Source organism: Xiphophorus couchianus, chromosome 5 (assembly GCF_001444195.1).
Source record: "Xiphophorus couchianus chromosome 5, X_couchianus-1.0, whole genome shotgun sequence".
NCBI lineage: Eukaryota > Metazoa > Chordata > Actinopteri > Cyprinodontiformes > Poeciliidae > Xiphophorus > Xiphophorus couchianus.
The window spans coordinates 40,173,247-40,187,731 of NC_040232.1; positions in this window are offsets into that span (position 1 = coordinate 40,173,247).

The window sequence follows — 14,485 nt, forward strand, 5'->3', positions numbered from 1 at the left end:
CTTAGGAGTCTTAAAATCCGCACTCTGGAAGAGACCTCAGGGGTATAAGAGCCCATTTAAGAGGCAAAAGGTCAAAATGCAGGCAAGCTGAAACAAGAAGCCGAGACACGAACAAGTCAGCAACTTAACTTTCTGGCAAGAAATGAAGGCAGTGAACTGGTGCGAGAAGTTCATCGCTGACGGAATGAAGCACAGCTGGGGAGAGATCCAGTGACTGTGGGGCCAGAGAAATCAGAAAAGGTGTGCTGTCATGTGGTGAAAGGAGTCTGAGCACTAGGGGTGGAAAGTTGGAGGAGTTCAATTTTGTGAAAATGAAGTTGGAGAAATGAACAAGACATAGGAGAGATGAGCAAAGCCTGCAGAAGGGTGCCGTGGGGAAACAAGAAGCAAAGCAGAGAGGTGTATATCCACTCTCATGCTTTCTGTATAATAATATTAAATCAGTTATATGAGCAAACACTTGATGGAGATAAGGACTGAATGGTCAGTTTGGCAATCTTCAGTAAGCCCCACACAGCTAGCCCCACACATTAAATTACATGCAATGTTCATTTTTGCTGGAATGGTTTCAGTTTTATTATAATTTTGAATCCCACACTGAATTGTTGCTGCTCAATTGTATTGCAGTATACTGGTAAGCAAGTGCTGCAAGTGAGAAGAAACATTGATTAAAAAGTATTTCTATGGGTGTTATGGTGGTGCAAGGGTAGAATACAACCCATATAACGAGGCCTTAGTCCTCGATGTGGCTGTTGCAGGTTCAATTCCTGGACTGATGACCTTTACTGCATGTCTTCCCCCTATCTTATTACCCACTTGACCAAACTCAAATAAAGGCCACTAGAGCCAACAAAACCTAAAAAAAAACAAAAATTCTATTTGAGGACGATTCTATGACATGTACCTATTTTTTTTTATAGCTTGACATTTTCTTTTAGCTGTGTATTTTTCTGTGTTGTATTTATTGCCAAGGATTTGGACAATCAAGGAAATGACACACACCAAGGATTCCATTGCTCACATGGACACAAAAGCTGTAAATGGCTGGGCAATGTAAATAAACTAAAAATTGGAGTATAGCCATTTTTTATACTTGTTTATGAGCCTGCTGCTTTTTTATTAAATGTAATATAATGTCAGATTTTTGTATATTTTTGTCCAGCAGCTTACTTACTAAAAGAGTATAATAGATTCATTTGCTAAACTACAGAATAGTAATTGTTAGAGATACACAAATATGATAATTTGGGCCGATGTTGGTAGGATATATCATGTTGTTGCGCAACACCCCCCTTTCTTTCTCTACTCTCTCACTCTCGTACTTCCTCTTCTGAGAGGGGAGATGTGCTACCAGCTCTTCTTCTAACGGGTTAATTGAGTTTTCTAAATCTGCTGGGATTTACCCTGTCCAGAACTGAAGTAAACTCTGTTTAAGCTGGTTTCGAGAAACGATTCGCCTGGTTTTCTGACGGCCTACATCCAGGTGTCCCACCCTTCTTCCCTCTGTGAATTAGCCAGACTGAGCAGCCTACAGCCAACTAGTTTCACAGAGCACACCTGTTAACGGTCGCTCGTTCTCTATTTTACAACTTGCATTTGTTATTGAACCAGGTAGGTTTTATTGACTCGGGCGAGTCCCAAGGATGATGTTTTACATTTGGGCTACCAGCAACCTAAAAACATTTTCCACTTTTTCCTCTCCAGAATCAAACATCACAGCTATTTTACAACCATCAAAGAACTTTAAGGTGATTCATTAACTGAATGTCCACAACATCTTTTAGATTTTCTTTATGCTAAATATTTTATTAGTAAGGCATTTTTGCAAGGGTCAGTACAGCTTAATTCAGTAGCAGAAATAATCAAATAAGTAAAATCAGTCATCTAGTCTATCTTTCCCTACTGCTGACACTGAGAACTAAAAAAGGGAACCTTTGAGAGAGACGGACGGAGTTTGACGTTTCGAACCCCAGACCTGGCCTGATGATGAAGAAGGTGTTGCAGCAGGAGGAAGATGTTGATCGGCGAAGGCAGGGATCTCTGTAGGTCTGATGAGCTTCTTCTCCGTATGGATGGTGAGGTCACACAGGACTTGGTGCTGGCAGGAAAAAAGGCACCAATTCTTCTTCTTTGTCTTTGCCTTTGTCTTTGTCTTCATCTTTGTCTTTGGGGTCTGAACCCAGCCGATGAGAGAAGTGCAATTCGAAGCCACAGGTTGCGGGGCTGACGGGTTGGTCCCCATGAGCAGGACAGTCTTCAGCTCTGTGGCCCCGGCTCTTCTTCAGCTGCAGAGTTCTTTGTCCATCTCGATCTTGGCTCGAAGCTGCCCGGAGGATACAACCAAAGGTTCCTCTTTTGCACCCACCTTTTATAGGGTTTATCCACCCTTTTGGTGCGTTTGCATTGGCTAGTACTGTTGCTGTGCTTGTTTAATTGGCTGACTGCTTAGACAGATGATCTCATATCCATCACTGTCTTACAGACATTATGTCCTGATGTCTGTGTTAATGTCTCAGGGTTGCTCAACCTCCTGTGTCCGTTGCCTGCACGACATTTTCTCTGAAACGTTTCACCTTTCACCTACCATCTACCTCCAACATATCAGCGATGTTTAATTGCATTTACACCTTTTACACCATTTCAAGTTCAATGTCAAAATCACATTTATATCACATTTATTTTCTTTAGCTTCTCTGATTTAGCATTCATTTATAATTTTATAACCATAACTTATTAATTACTCGCATTATAATCCTAATGTGAGTTATTACAGATGTTTTCTAAAATGAATCCAAGAATAATCAATGATTCTAATTATTTGATACCAAAGTTACAGTTACTTGTTTTTCTTGTAAGTGTTCCCACAAATGTAAGTGTAAGTATTATTACAAGTAAACCAATATTAATATAAGTATTTTACTTTGAATCTTATCAAATTACTCAAAATGTTTAGATTTCATTCTTTAAACTTTCATGCTTTAAAATAAGGAATAGTCTCAACTATTTTTATAAATCTACAGGCTGGAAACTTACTTCCTCTTTTTCCAGGAAACCTGCTTTTCCTGTTTAATGACTCTCTCTGACTGACTATGATTTCTTATGATTAGATAGAAAAAAGTAGAATTAAAGCAAAGTTTGCATGAGACAAAAACAACACACACAACCAGATTTATTTTATTGACACTTAAGTCTACTGTTGGGCCTAGATGTCACTTGAGTGATTCATTTTAAAGATAACTTTATTTATTATTACTGTTAAACTAAAATCTCCAGCATGGGGAAGTGGGATGAGCTCGGATTTTCTTGACAATCAATACTGCTGTTATGGCAGTACTTACCAATATTTTACTTACCAATAAGTACCAATAAAATTTTCTTTCAGCTCCCTGAATAGATAATAAAACTGTGTAAAGTTTGTACTCCAAATGTCTTCTTTCAGATTAAATAAAATCTGTATCACTCTCTCAAAAGCAAAGTTATTGAATCCTGCTCTCAAATTGAAAATGTAAGGTCTTGATATTTGACATTGAAATTCCTGCATATGTAGGGGCACTCAACAACAAATAAACAAAAACAATGTGGTTTTAATTCAGCATTTATTTAACTACCATTCGAAGAATGCCTCTTGCTGCACATTGTCAGAATAGTAGACTGCCAGGCTAAAGTGCAATAACAGCATAGGATATAGTTATCAAAATTCTATTCATTTCCTAGTACAAGTATCATAATTACTAGAGCGGAACAACACTATTCTGATCAAATATTTGTTTGGCAGAAGTTTATACAACCTACCTTTATTATTCCTAATGCATCATTTAGGGCACATGAGTGTATCTTTTCACTTAATGAGCATTCAAAATTATTTCCAACCAGATACTCTGGCTTGTGGATGTTTGCAAGAGGTTTATTAATAAATAAATAGATTAAACACCAGTTTGACTTTGACAAAAATTTGTTGCGTAAATTGTAGCTTATTAACTCGTGTAGTGTTAACACAAATAGTAACACAAAAATTGCTTGCCTAGTTTTCTCAGGCAATATTTCATCTGCTTCTTTGTCTTTGATCAAACAGTGACTTCTTCTATCTCTCGTGGCTGAACCTCATTAGCATCTTTCACACCTGTAGCATGTCTTCATTAGCATCGTTTGTCCCCCCCACCATGTGTTCTTAGGCTAAAATGAGTCTTCATGTGGCTAAGCTCGGCAAAGCAAAGAACACAAGCATCATCTCACATTATCCAAGTTGCTAAATAAAACACACAAAGGGTAACATTGATTAATATAGTAGCTAATAATTTGCTAGATTATAATTGGGAATAATTTATTTCCCTGCCTTCAAAATACATTTAAGATTAAAGGCTAACCTTACAGTTATGGAGTTTGATAACTTTACCATTAACTTCCAGCAAGCTACCATTAACTTGAATTACTGAAAGTTAGTGATGGGCCAGATGACACCGAAACCTCGGTACATGCGCCGAGCAAACAAGATGAAACCCTGTGTCGGTGCTTTTATTTATATTGTAGGTGAAGCGTAGGATTTGCTCCCAGGTTTTGTCTTACTGTAACCGGAGCTCTTCCACAATGCTGAGGCATCATCGCGTGAGGGGGATGAACTGGTTAACACTCCATGATAAACCCTGGTGTTTGAAGAAACAGGCGATTGAACTGGACCTTCAACTCAACCATTTCAGGTTTGTCATGACTGTTAATTGTGTTTTGCATTTTAATTTTCTTGCAGATCGCTCCATGTAATTACAATGAATTAGTAACAGATGCAATTAAAGTTTTTTCTCCGATGACAACCTGTGGCAGCAGCTGAACATGGAAGTCGAAGAGAGCAAGGCCAATTCAAATGTCTCCACCAATGCCGTTATCAAGGTACAAAGATGTGTGGAGTAAAAATTGTTTTATTTCTTTTAACAATTTTATTTAATTATTTTACTCATTTAACCACATTAGTTTTGTTCAACCTTGTTAGAGTATGGAGGCTAGAGAATCTCTGCAGAACCAGTTAGATAGGTTTCTTGTTGACCTCTCCCTGCAGCAATTGCAGCAGGATGATAGCGACAGCAAGGCACCAGAATTTGTTAACAGACTAGAACAGATAGTTTAGATAGAAGTTCTGAGGCTTAAGAAGTTTCTCTATGGAAAATCACCAGCTCAGAGTTTTAAGAGTTTGATGCACCTGCTGGATACTCTGATTTGACAATGTTCTTGTTATGCAAAATTGTTCCATTAGCAAACCTGATTTTTTGGAAACTCACATATTTGAACAAGAAGATGTTTATCATCCAAGGAGTTAACTGACCCTCCAGTGAGATTACGTGGCTTGTATATTGTTCAGCTGAAACTGGAATGACTGCATTGTGTAACATGAGTTCTATATATTGTGAGAGCTTGCAGCTCCAAATCAGAACTCAGAGGAGCTTGCTGCTGTGTTTGTTCTCCATCTGCAGACGAAATAAAGCTTTGCTCTTTGCCATTTGCCAGAGTCTCAGCCTGATCTGTTATTACACAAGATTTTTGTCCACAGATGCATCTCCGAGGAAAACCCTCCAAGACCACAGGATCTACTACAATGCTGGGTAGTGCAAGTTTATACAAACTTGCAATTAAATTTCCATGTATGCTGTCATCATCAGTGCCCTGTGAAAGAATGTTCTCAAAAGCAGTGACATTTGCAACAGCATCACAGTGTTGACACAGTTTGGGAAATGTGCCACACATCCAATGAGGGCTCATCTGCCCATCACTACTGAAAGATAACTTTACCAAGAAAAAGAAATGTAGTCAATGTTTTCTACTCAAAGAAAGCTTAAAATTAATAAGATACATATAAACCTCATACAAGGCCGGCTATGTGCTGGGATAAAAGGGGGCAGTGCCCCTCAAACAAATGTCTTGCCCCCTTATATGAAACTTGCCACAATTAATGGAACATCTCCGTTATCTGAGGTTCTGCTGTGCATCGTGCAGAGCAGACTGCGATCTCCTCCTATCTGTCGTTTTCTTCTTTTTTTTATAGCAGTTAGCAAGCAACGTATTGATGTGTGTTACCACCATCTACTGGAGTGGAGTGTGGACTGGGATGCTACATATATATTACCCCCACCCCCCCAAAAAATAATAATAATAAAAAGAAATTAATATATATGTATACACTACAGACCAAAGGTTTGGACACACCTTTTAATTCAATGAGTTTCCTTTATTTTCATAACTATTGACTTTGTAGATTCACACTGAAGGCATCAAAACTATGAATAACACATGTGGAAATATGCACTAAACAAAAAAGTGTAAAACAACTGAAAATACTCTGTAGTGGCGATTGTTTGTCAAACCAAACATCCAATAAAAAGTTCCATCCGCCACTATGAGGTACTGGGGTCCAGATTCTTCACGCAGGCACAAGAAGTTTAATGTCCAAACTTGTTGATTATCTTGGTTGCTTTTATTTTCCTTTTCAGCAAAACACTTATAACGTTCAAACTTTCCTTTGTTACTCCTGTCTACTTCTGTTGCTCTGTCGCTCTGTTGCTCTGTTACTCTGTTGCTCTGTTGCTCTGTTGCTCTGGTAAAAACCATAGGCCCCAAACTCAAATGCCTGCTGGTCCTTTACCAGGCCCCTACACTTATAGAAAGTGGATTGATCTACCTCACTTTCTGTCTTTAGAAAACGAATAAATAAGAACAAATAATAAAAACAAAAGATAAATAGAACTGACAATTATTAACCTGCAAATAATACAAAAACTAGAAATGTAAAAATAAACTAACAAAATTCAAATGCATAAAGAAATAAAGAATAAATAGCTCCAACATTCCGGCCCCTAATTGTTAATACTGTCACAATTACTTAAAAGGAAAAAGGAGCTATTCCCTCAAACATCTCCTTAATTCCTCAGGGTGATGCTTCCAGCAGCAAAAGAAGTTTGGTCACAGGTCTTTCCAAAACACTGGTCTTGAACCTTTCCATCTGCTTTTCCAGTTCTTTCTTTTGGTTTTCTGGATCATTTTTATTCAGGTTTGCAGCAGCAAACTCTTTCCTTTTTTGTTGCAGCAACATCAAGATGTTTTTCAACTTTAAAAGCCAAGCAACAGAGGTTTTAAGCTTTGTCCAAGCTGAAAAATAATGAATCAGATAGTTTGTAGCATTTTGTGATTCATTCACAATAACACTCACTGTTAGGTTCCTTTTGACCTCTGGGTCATCTGCAGGAATTACATGGTGATCCACCTCCAGTTTAGGCCATTCCTCTTCTGATCTGTGGAGAAATTCAGGCCCATTTATCCATCTCCTGCATTTGAGGAACTCCTCAGCTTTCATGCCTCTGGGTGCATCATCTGCAGGATTCTCCTTGGAGGAAACATATCTCCACTGATTCACATCTGTTGCCTCTTGGATGACAGAGATCCTGTTTGCAACAAAGGTGTGAAATCTTCTGGTTTCACTGGAGATGTATTTTAGTACAGTTGTACTATCAGTCCAGAAAACAGGTTCTTCCAACTGTATTTGCAGCTCTTTTTGCAGCAATTTATTCACTCGGACAGCCAGAACAGCAGCTGTCAATTCCAACCTGGGGATTGTCGTTTGCTTCATAGGAGCAACTCTTGCTTTTCCTAAAATGAAAGTAACATGTGAGATGTTCTTCTTTTCCAGTTTTAAATATGACACTGTTCCATAGCCATCTTGACTTGTGTCAGAGAAATGATGAAGTTGTGCTTTGTCTGGTTTTCTGATGCAGCTTGGTTTGATGCAACGGTCCACTTTAAAACTGGATATCAGCTGGAGATCCTTCAGCCAATCAAGCCACTTCCTAGAAATGGAGTGGGGAATAACTTCATCCCACTTCAAATTTTGTCGACAAAGTTCTTGTAGCAACAGTTTAGCTGGCATACTGAAGGGAGCCAGGATTCCCAAAGGATCATACAGTGAGCTAACCACAGACAAAATGCCCCTTCTGATGTGTGGGCGGTCCTGTACAGACGTTCTGAACTTGAACTCATCTGTTTCAATGCTCCACTGTAAACCCAGTACTCTCTCAACTGGAAGTTGATCTTTGTCCAAATCCAGATTCTTAATTTATTTTGCTCTCCGTTCCTCTGGGATTGACATGAGCACTGTGCGACTGTTGCTGACCCATTTTGAAAGCATGAATCCTCCTTTAGAGCAGAGCTCTGTCAGCCTCTTCACCATCTGCACTGCATCTTCTTCTGTGGGAACAGATTTTAAACAGTCATCCACATAAAAGTTATTTTTGATTGTATCAACCACTTCAGCTGGAAACTGTTGTGCGTTATCATCAGCAGTTCTTTGCAGAGCATAATTTGCACAGCTGGGTGAAGACACTGCTCCAAATAAATGAACCAACATCCTAAACTCCTGTGCAGGTTTTGAAGTGTCACCATGATGCCACCACAGGAAACGGAGAAAGTTGACATGTTTTTCAGAAACATAAACTTGGTGAAACATGGCATCAATGTCGGCCATTAGTGCAACAGGTTCTTTTCTAAATCTGATGAGAACTCCAACCAGAGAGTTTGTGAGGTCAGGTCCTTGTAGAAGCTGACAGTTCAGTGATGCTCCTTTATAAGTTGATCCACAATCAAATACAACTCTTAACTTGCCTTTTGTGGGATGATGCACTCCATGATGAGGAATGTACCACAGTTGTCCATCACCCTTCTGTAGCTCATCTGCTGGTACGGCTTCAGCATGTCCTTGTTGCAGCATGTTGTTTACACAGGCAGTATATTCCTCCTTGTACTGAGCATCCTTTTCAAATCTCCTCCTGAGACTCTGGAGGCGTTGCTCTGCAACACAGATGTTATTTGGCAAGCTGGGACTTTCACTCCTGAAAGGTAAGTCAATATGATAATGACTTTCAACAAGTTTTGTTGAGTTATTAACAATGTTCATGAAATGCAGATCCTCTCTGGACATTTCAGTTTTCTCCTCTGAGAATCTTTCGTTAAAATCATGATTGTACTGTTTAACCAGCATTTCTTTAAGATGCTCAACAGAGATCCTGTTGGCTGTTACAGCAGTGCAGACATTTTTATTTCTGCTGTTGCTTCCAGTGCGTAGAGGACCATTTATGACCCAGCCAACTTTAGTTTTTACAACATAAGGCCCACCATCCACACTGTTTATCACCTCCCAGGGCTCTAAAACATTTGAAGCATCAGTTCCTATCAGTAGTTCCACATCTGCATTTATGTTATGAAGCTTAACAGGTTTAAGATGAGGCCACTGATCAATGTCCTTTTGTTGGGAAATATTCAATGTAGAAACTGGCATGATACTTTGAGTCAAAACATCTGGCAACGCTATGAAGTCATTTGTTTTCAATTCAGATACTTCCAAACCAGACAAAATTTGTACATTAACAATCTTATTTTATTCATTGTTCTCAGCAGAATATTTGTCTTTTTGCCCTTTAAGTTCAGACTTTTTGCCAGAGTTTCTGTACAGAACGTACCTGAACTTCCTGGATCAAGAAATGCATATGTTTGTACAACTTTGTTGCTCTTTTGACTTTTAACTTTAACTGCAACAATAGAAAAAACAGCATCATCATTATGACCGGCCCCAATATGCCCACATGCCTGAGTGGTTGCAGTTGAAAAGTTGACATGAGACCTTGTTGTCTGTTGGGTTTGTTCTGAAGAGGCTCCTGGCTCCTTTTGCTCTATGTGAAGAACCTCTGGATGCTTTTGATGACACACGTTGCAGTCCAAACGACTCCTGCAGTCTTTGCTTGTGTGACCAACTTTCAGACAACCGAAACAAATCCCCTTTTGTTTAAGGAAGGTCAACTTGTCCCGATGCATTTTAGCTTTAAACTGCATACAGTTTTCCAATAGATGATTTCTTTGTAAACAAAACAAGCAGTTGTGAAGAACAGTAGACTTGATCTTGTTTTCAGTTGAGTGAATTCTGGCTTCTGGAATTGTGCTGACATTAGTGGCAAAACTGCTCCCTTTTTTCCTTTGCTTGCTGGAACTTGAAACTTTAGAGTTGCCCCCAGTTTGTGGCTCTTGGATGTTGCCAAACACTGGATCTGATGCTACTTTTACTTTTTTTATTATAAAAACAACCAGATCAGTAAACAATGCTCTGTGGCCATTTTGTTCCTGCAGCTCATAAGCAGTAACTCTCCATTTTTCCCTCAGTTTGTATGGAAGTTTCAGGACGATCGTTCTCATATTTGAAGGTAAGTCCAATTCTTTCATATAAACAATTTGTTGTGTTAAATTTGAACATCCTTGAAGGAAAAGAGAGAATGATTGAAGACTTTTCACTTCATCACCTTTGATTGGTGTCCAACTCATAATTTTCTCCATATATGCAGAAGCAATTTTATTTTCATTTCCAAAATGTTCTTCAAGAAGATATTTGGCTTTGGAATAACCTTGATCAGGAGGTAAGTGCTGACAACTATGCACCAGATCTTTAGGCTGCCCCCTAGTGAACTACTCTAAGAAGTGCAAACAGTCGTTCCAGTTGTCAGTTTTAGCTTCCACTCCGTTTTCAAAGGCGTTCATAAATGATCTGTACTGCAAGGGGTCCCCATCAAACACAGGGATGTTTCTAGATGGGAGAACAGACGATAAGTTTTGTTTTACAAGAAGGCAGTTATGTCATTTTGTCTCTGCATGATGTTCACAATATCATTCTGACAGTTCTCAGTCAAAGAGGGAGATTGCAATTGCTGTGTTGCTTGAGTTGAAGAATCAATTTTTACTCTCATCTGATTCATTTGAAGCTGTTTCTGCCTCTGTTTAGGTCTGAAGACAGGAGAGTCAGATGAAAAATCTGCTCTTTCTTTCGGAACAAACTCATCAGCGCCAGGATTTAGCAGAGGCGTGTCCTTTACTTGGGCTCTTTCAAAATAAGAGTTCATTCCATCGGATCGTTGAGAACCAGCAACTGAGTTTATGTTCAAAACATTAAGTTTTGCATTAGTTGCTGCCAACTCTGTTTCCACGTCAAATTTTTCCTTTTCTTTTCTCAGTTTTTCCTCTTGAGCTTCGATCAGATGTTTTTTGTCCAACGCGGCCAATCTCTCCATGAGCGCTGCCTTTTCAGCCGCAGCTTTAATGCGTGCGGAAGAGGTAGATGAAGTCCGAGACTGCTGTGAAGATGTTTTTGAACGTGGCGTCAGTTGCCATGTCAACTGTTTGAGATTCCCTCCATTTTTACGTCACCGCGCTGTCTGATTGGCTACCTGTCACATTGAAGCTGCGATAATCAGGCCAAGACAAATGTTGAATATGCCCAATTTTAGACTGGATATATTCAACACACCACCACGTAACACACCACACACTGCAGGACGCTGTAAGATTGTCGTAAAGGGAAAATCGAGGCAAAGAAAAACCCAACAAAACAAACAAACAAATAAACAACAAAGGTTTTATCGGGAACACCAACAGAAGCATTATCTGACGGTCACCCCCTGCCCCCCGCAGTAAAATTGCCAAGTCTTGACCGGTCCGTGGTAATAAAAAGGTTGGGGACCACTGCTGTAAAGCCACATGTCAGTTCTATCTTCTTCCACTGTTTCTGCCATCTTTCCTTAACCTTTTGTTTAATAATTGATTTGATTTCTCCTTTACTGAACAGTACCAATATATCAATAAAACTGTTTTGTTTCTTGTTTTGCATATTTGTCTGCCAACTCATTTTCTTTTATTCCTACATGTGATAATATCCATGTAAAAATAACTAATAAACCCATTACCTGAATTATATAAATTAATAACTGAATCTCTAACAAAATGTCTGGTCTGCTAATACAATGATTATTTTTCAATGAATATAATGATGAACTTGAATCAGAACATATTATACTTCTTAGTGGATGAACTTCCTCAATCCATTCTAAAGCTAAAATGATCCCCATAATATCTCCTGTATAAACTGAGACTCTATCAGTAATTCTTTTACAGTTTTTAATACTAAACTCTGGAACAATCAATGACACCCCATTATTGCCATTTGATTTTTTTGAGGCATCTGTATAAACTTGGACGTATCCATAGTACTTAGTATCTAAATATGACTGTACTGAAAGGTTTTCTTTTTTCCCTTTCTCCAACAAAGTAAAATTAACACTATTAGGAAATAGTGAACTGGTGAAGCAGGAACTGTTTGATATTTATGAGATAAATCAAAGTCTTTTCTAATGTTTTCTATAGCCCAGCCAAAAGAATTCAATTTCTTTTTTTCTTTTTCGCAACTAGGTTTTAAAATGTCTTGACATGGATGATTTCCATTGGGACCTTTTAACTGACACCAATAAGTTGGAGTTAACTGTAACCTTCTGAGATGAAGTGGCATCGCTCCCATTTCTACTAATAAAGCTGACGGAGTTGTTCTGATGGCACCTGTATCTAATTTTCGAGTAATGTTGCTGATGCTGATCCAAAAGCTATACTGCCTGTGTATATTGTTTTCAATGCTTTTTTCTCAGCACACCACTTACTCCCCACCAAACACGTCATTACATTTAAAACTCTCTTACACCTACTACTTTTTGAATATGAACTTTCCAAGTAAGTTTTTCATCCAGCCATAAACCCAAAAGCTTAAATTGCTTTACCCTTTCTAACTCATGCAGTGGAAGGACACTTTCTTCCTTGTAAAAAATAGTTCTTGCTTTGTCTCTAGATATTTTGAATCCCTCTTTAAAGAACCAGTCTTCTATTTTATTAATTGCCTGTTGTATCTTTTTAACAATGAAATTTAAGTTTTTACCCCTCTTCCAGATTGCTCCATCATCAGCAAATGAAGAAAACTCAATTCCTCTCTCCAAATTGTCAAACATATCATTAATTATAATAGAAAAGAAGAGAGCACTCATATTTCCCTGTGGCATACCATTTTTAACAAATTTCTTTTCTGACAAATTTCCTACTCTTTCTTGTATTGATCTATCTTTTGAACTTTAACAAAATTTTTAACCAAAATGTTTGCCTTCTCCTCCTCTGTCACAGCAATAACATTTTCATGTTTCAGAACTGGATATCCGTATTCTCTTCTACTCCTATTCATTTGTTTTATCATCCCCGAACTTTTTAAATTTTTGTTTCCCTGCCTAGAGAATTACAAAATGTGGTGGGATGGTGTTCCACCCTCCCCATTCTGCACAGCACGTGCAGCCAGAAGCGCACCGCTGATCAATACAAGTGGGCGGGGCAGGTGGCTTTATAGTTGAGCAGGCCGCTGCAAGGTGTGTGTGTGTGTTGGGGTTTAACCAGTGAAAGAGGACTTGGAGCAGCACGGGAAAAACAAAACACATAGAAATATATCGGATTTGGAAAAGGCGGATTTGAGCATAAACTGGTATGTAAATGGTTTGGTTGGAAATGGAGATAGAAAATGAGGAAGACATGGATTTTGAAGGGTGGATGCCAGTGGGGAGAGGAAGAGGGAGAGGACGTGGAAGAAATAAAATAGATGAAGAAAAGGGAATTGGTGATATTCAAGGTAGTAAACAAGAACTGGAAGGAAGTAGTTCAGAAGAAGAACGGATAGTTAGGAGGAAAGTTGTGAGGGAGGAATTTAAAATAATATTAAAACTTAAGAACAGGGAAGAACAGGATAACATCAGCCCCATTGTGGTGTCAAGAGAAATAAAAAAGAAAATTGGAGATGTTAAAATGGTAAAAAGTTTTGAGAGATGGAAACCTACTGGTAGTTTGTAAAAATGAAGAACTTAAGAATAAGACTTTAAATGTGGATAATATCTGTAAAAAAAAACCAAACTGTGTTGGAGAAAAAAATCATGGGAGAAAATAAAAAAATTAGAGGAGTGATTTATGGGACCCCTCTAGATGAAAATCTCAATAAGATTGTAGGTGCAAAGGTGAATAACTTGAAGAGATTGTCAAAAACAATAAGTGGAGAAAAAGTAGGAAGTTTGTCAATCCTCATTGAATTTGAAGAAAAGGAGTTGCCACAAAACATCAAAATAGGCTATCTCAGTTTTCAGGTCAGACCTTATCTCCACCACTTCATTGTCTCAAATGTCAAAGGTATGGACACATAGCAGCAGTTTGTAAAGGGAAGCAGAGATGTCCAAAATGTGGTGAAGATCATAAGTTAGAAGAATGTAAAGAAGTACAAGAAAAATTTTGTAACTGTGGAGGGCAACATAGAGGATGTCAAGTAAGGAAGAAGGCAAAAGAAATCATACAGATTAAAATGGCTAAAAACATAGGCTATGCAGAAGCAGTTAAAAATGTGAAGAAACAGAAAACAAGAAAGAGTGAACAAACAGGGAGTCAAATTCCACAGCAAGGCAAAATACAGTCAGAAGAAAATATCACAATATTAGTAGAAAAAACTAATATTATTCGTAGCATATGTTATCAACTGCACTGACCAAGCCAAGCATAAACTGAGAAGATTAAAATATTAGTGAGCAGAGCTGAAAAGTCTTTGGGGTTTAAAGAGGTATCATGGGAAAAA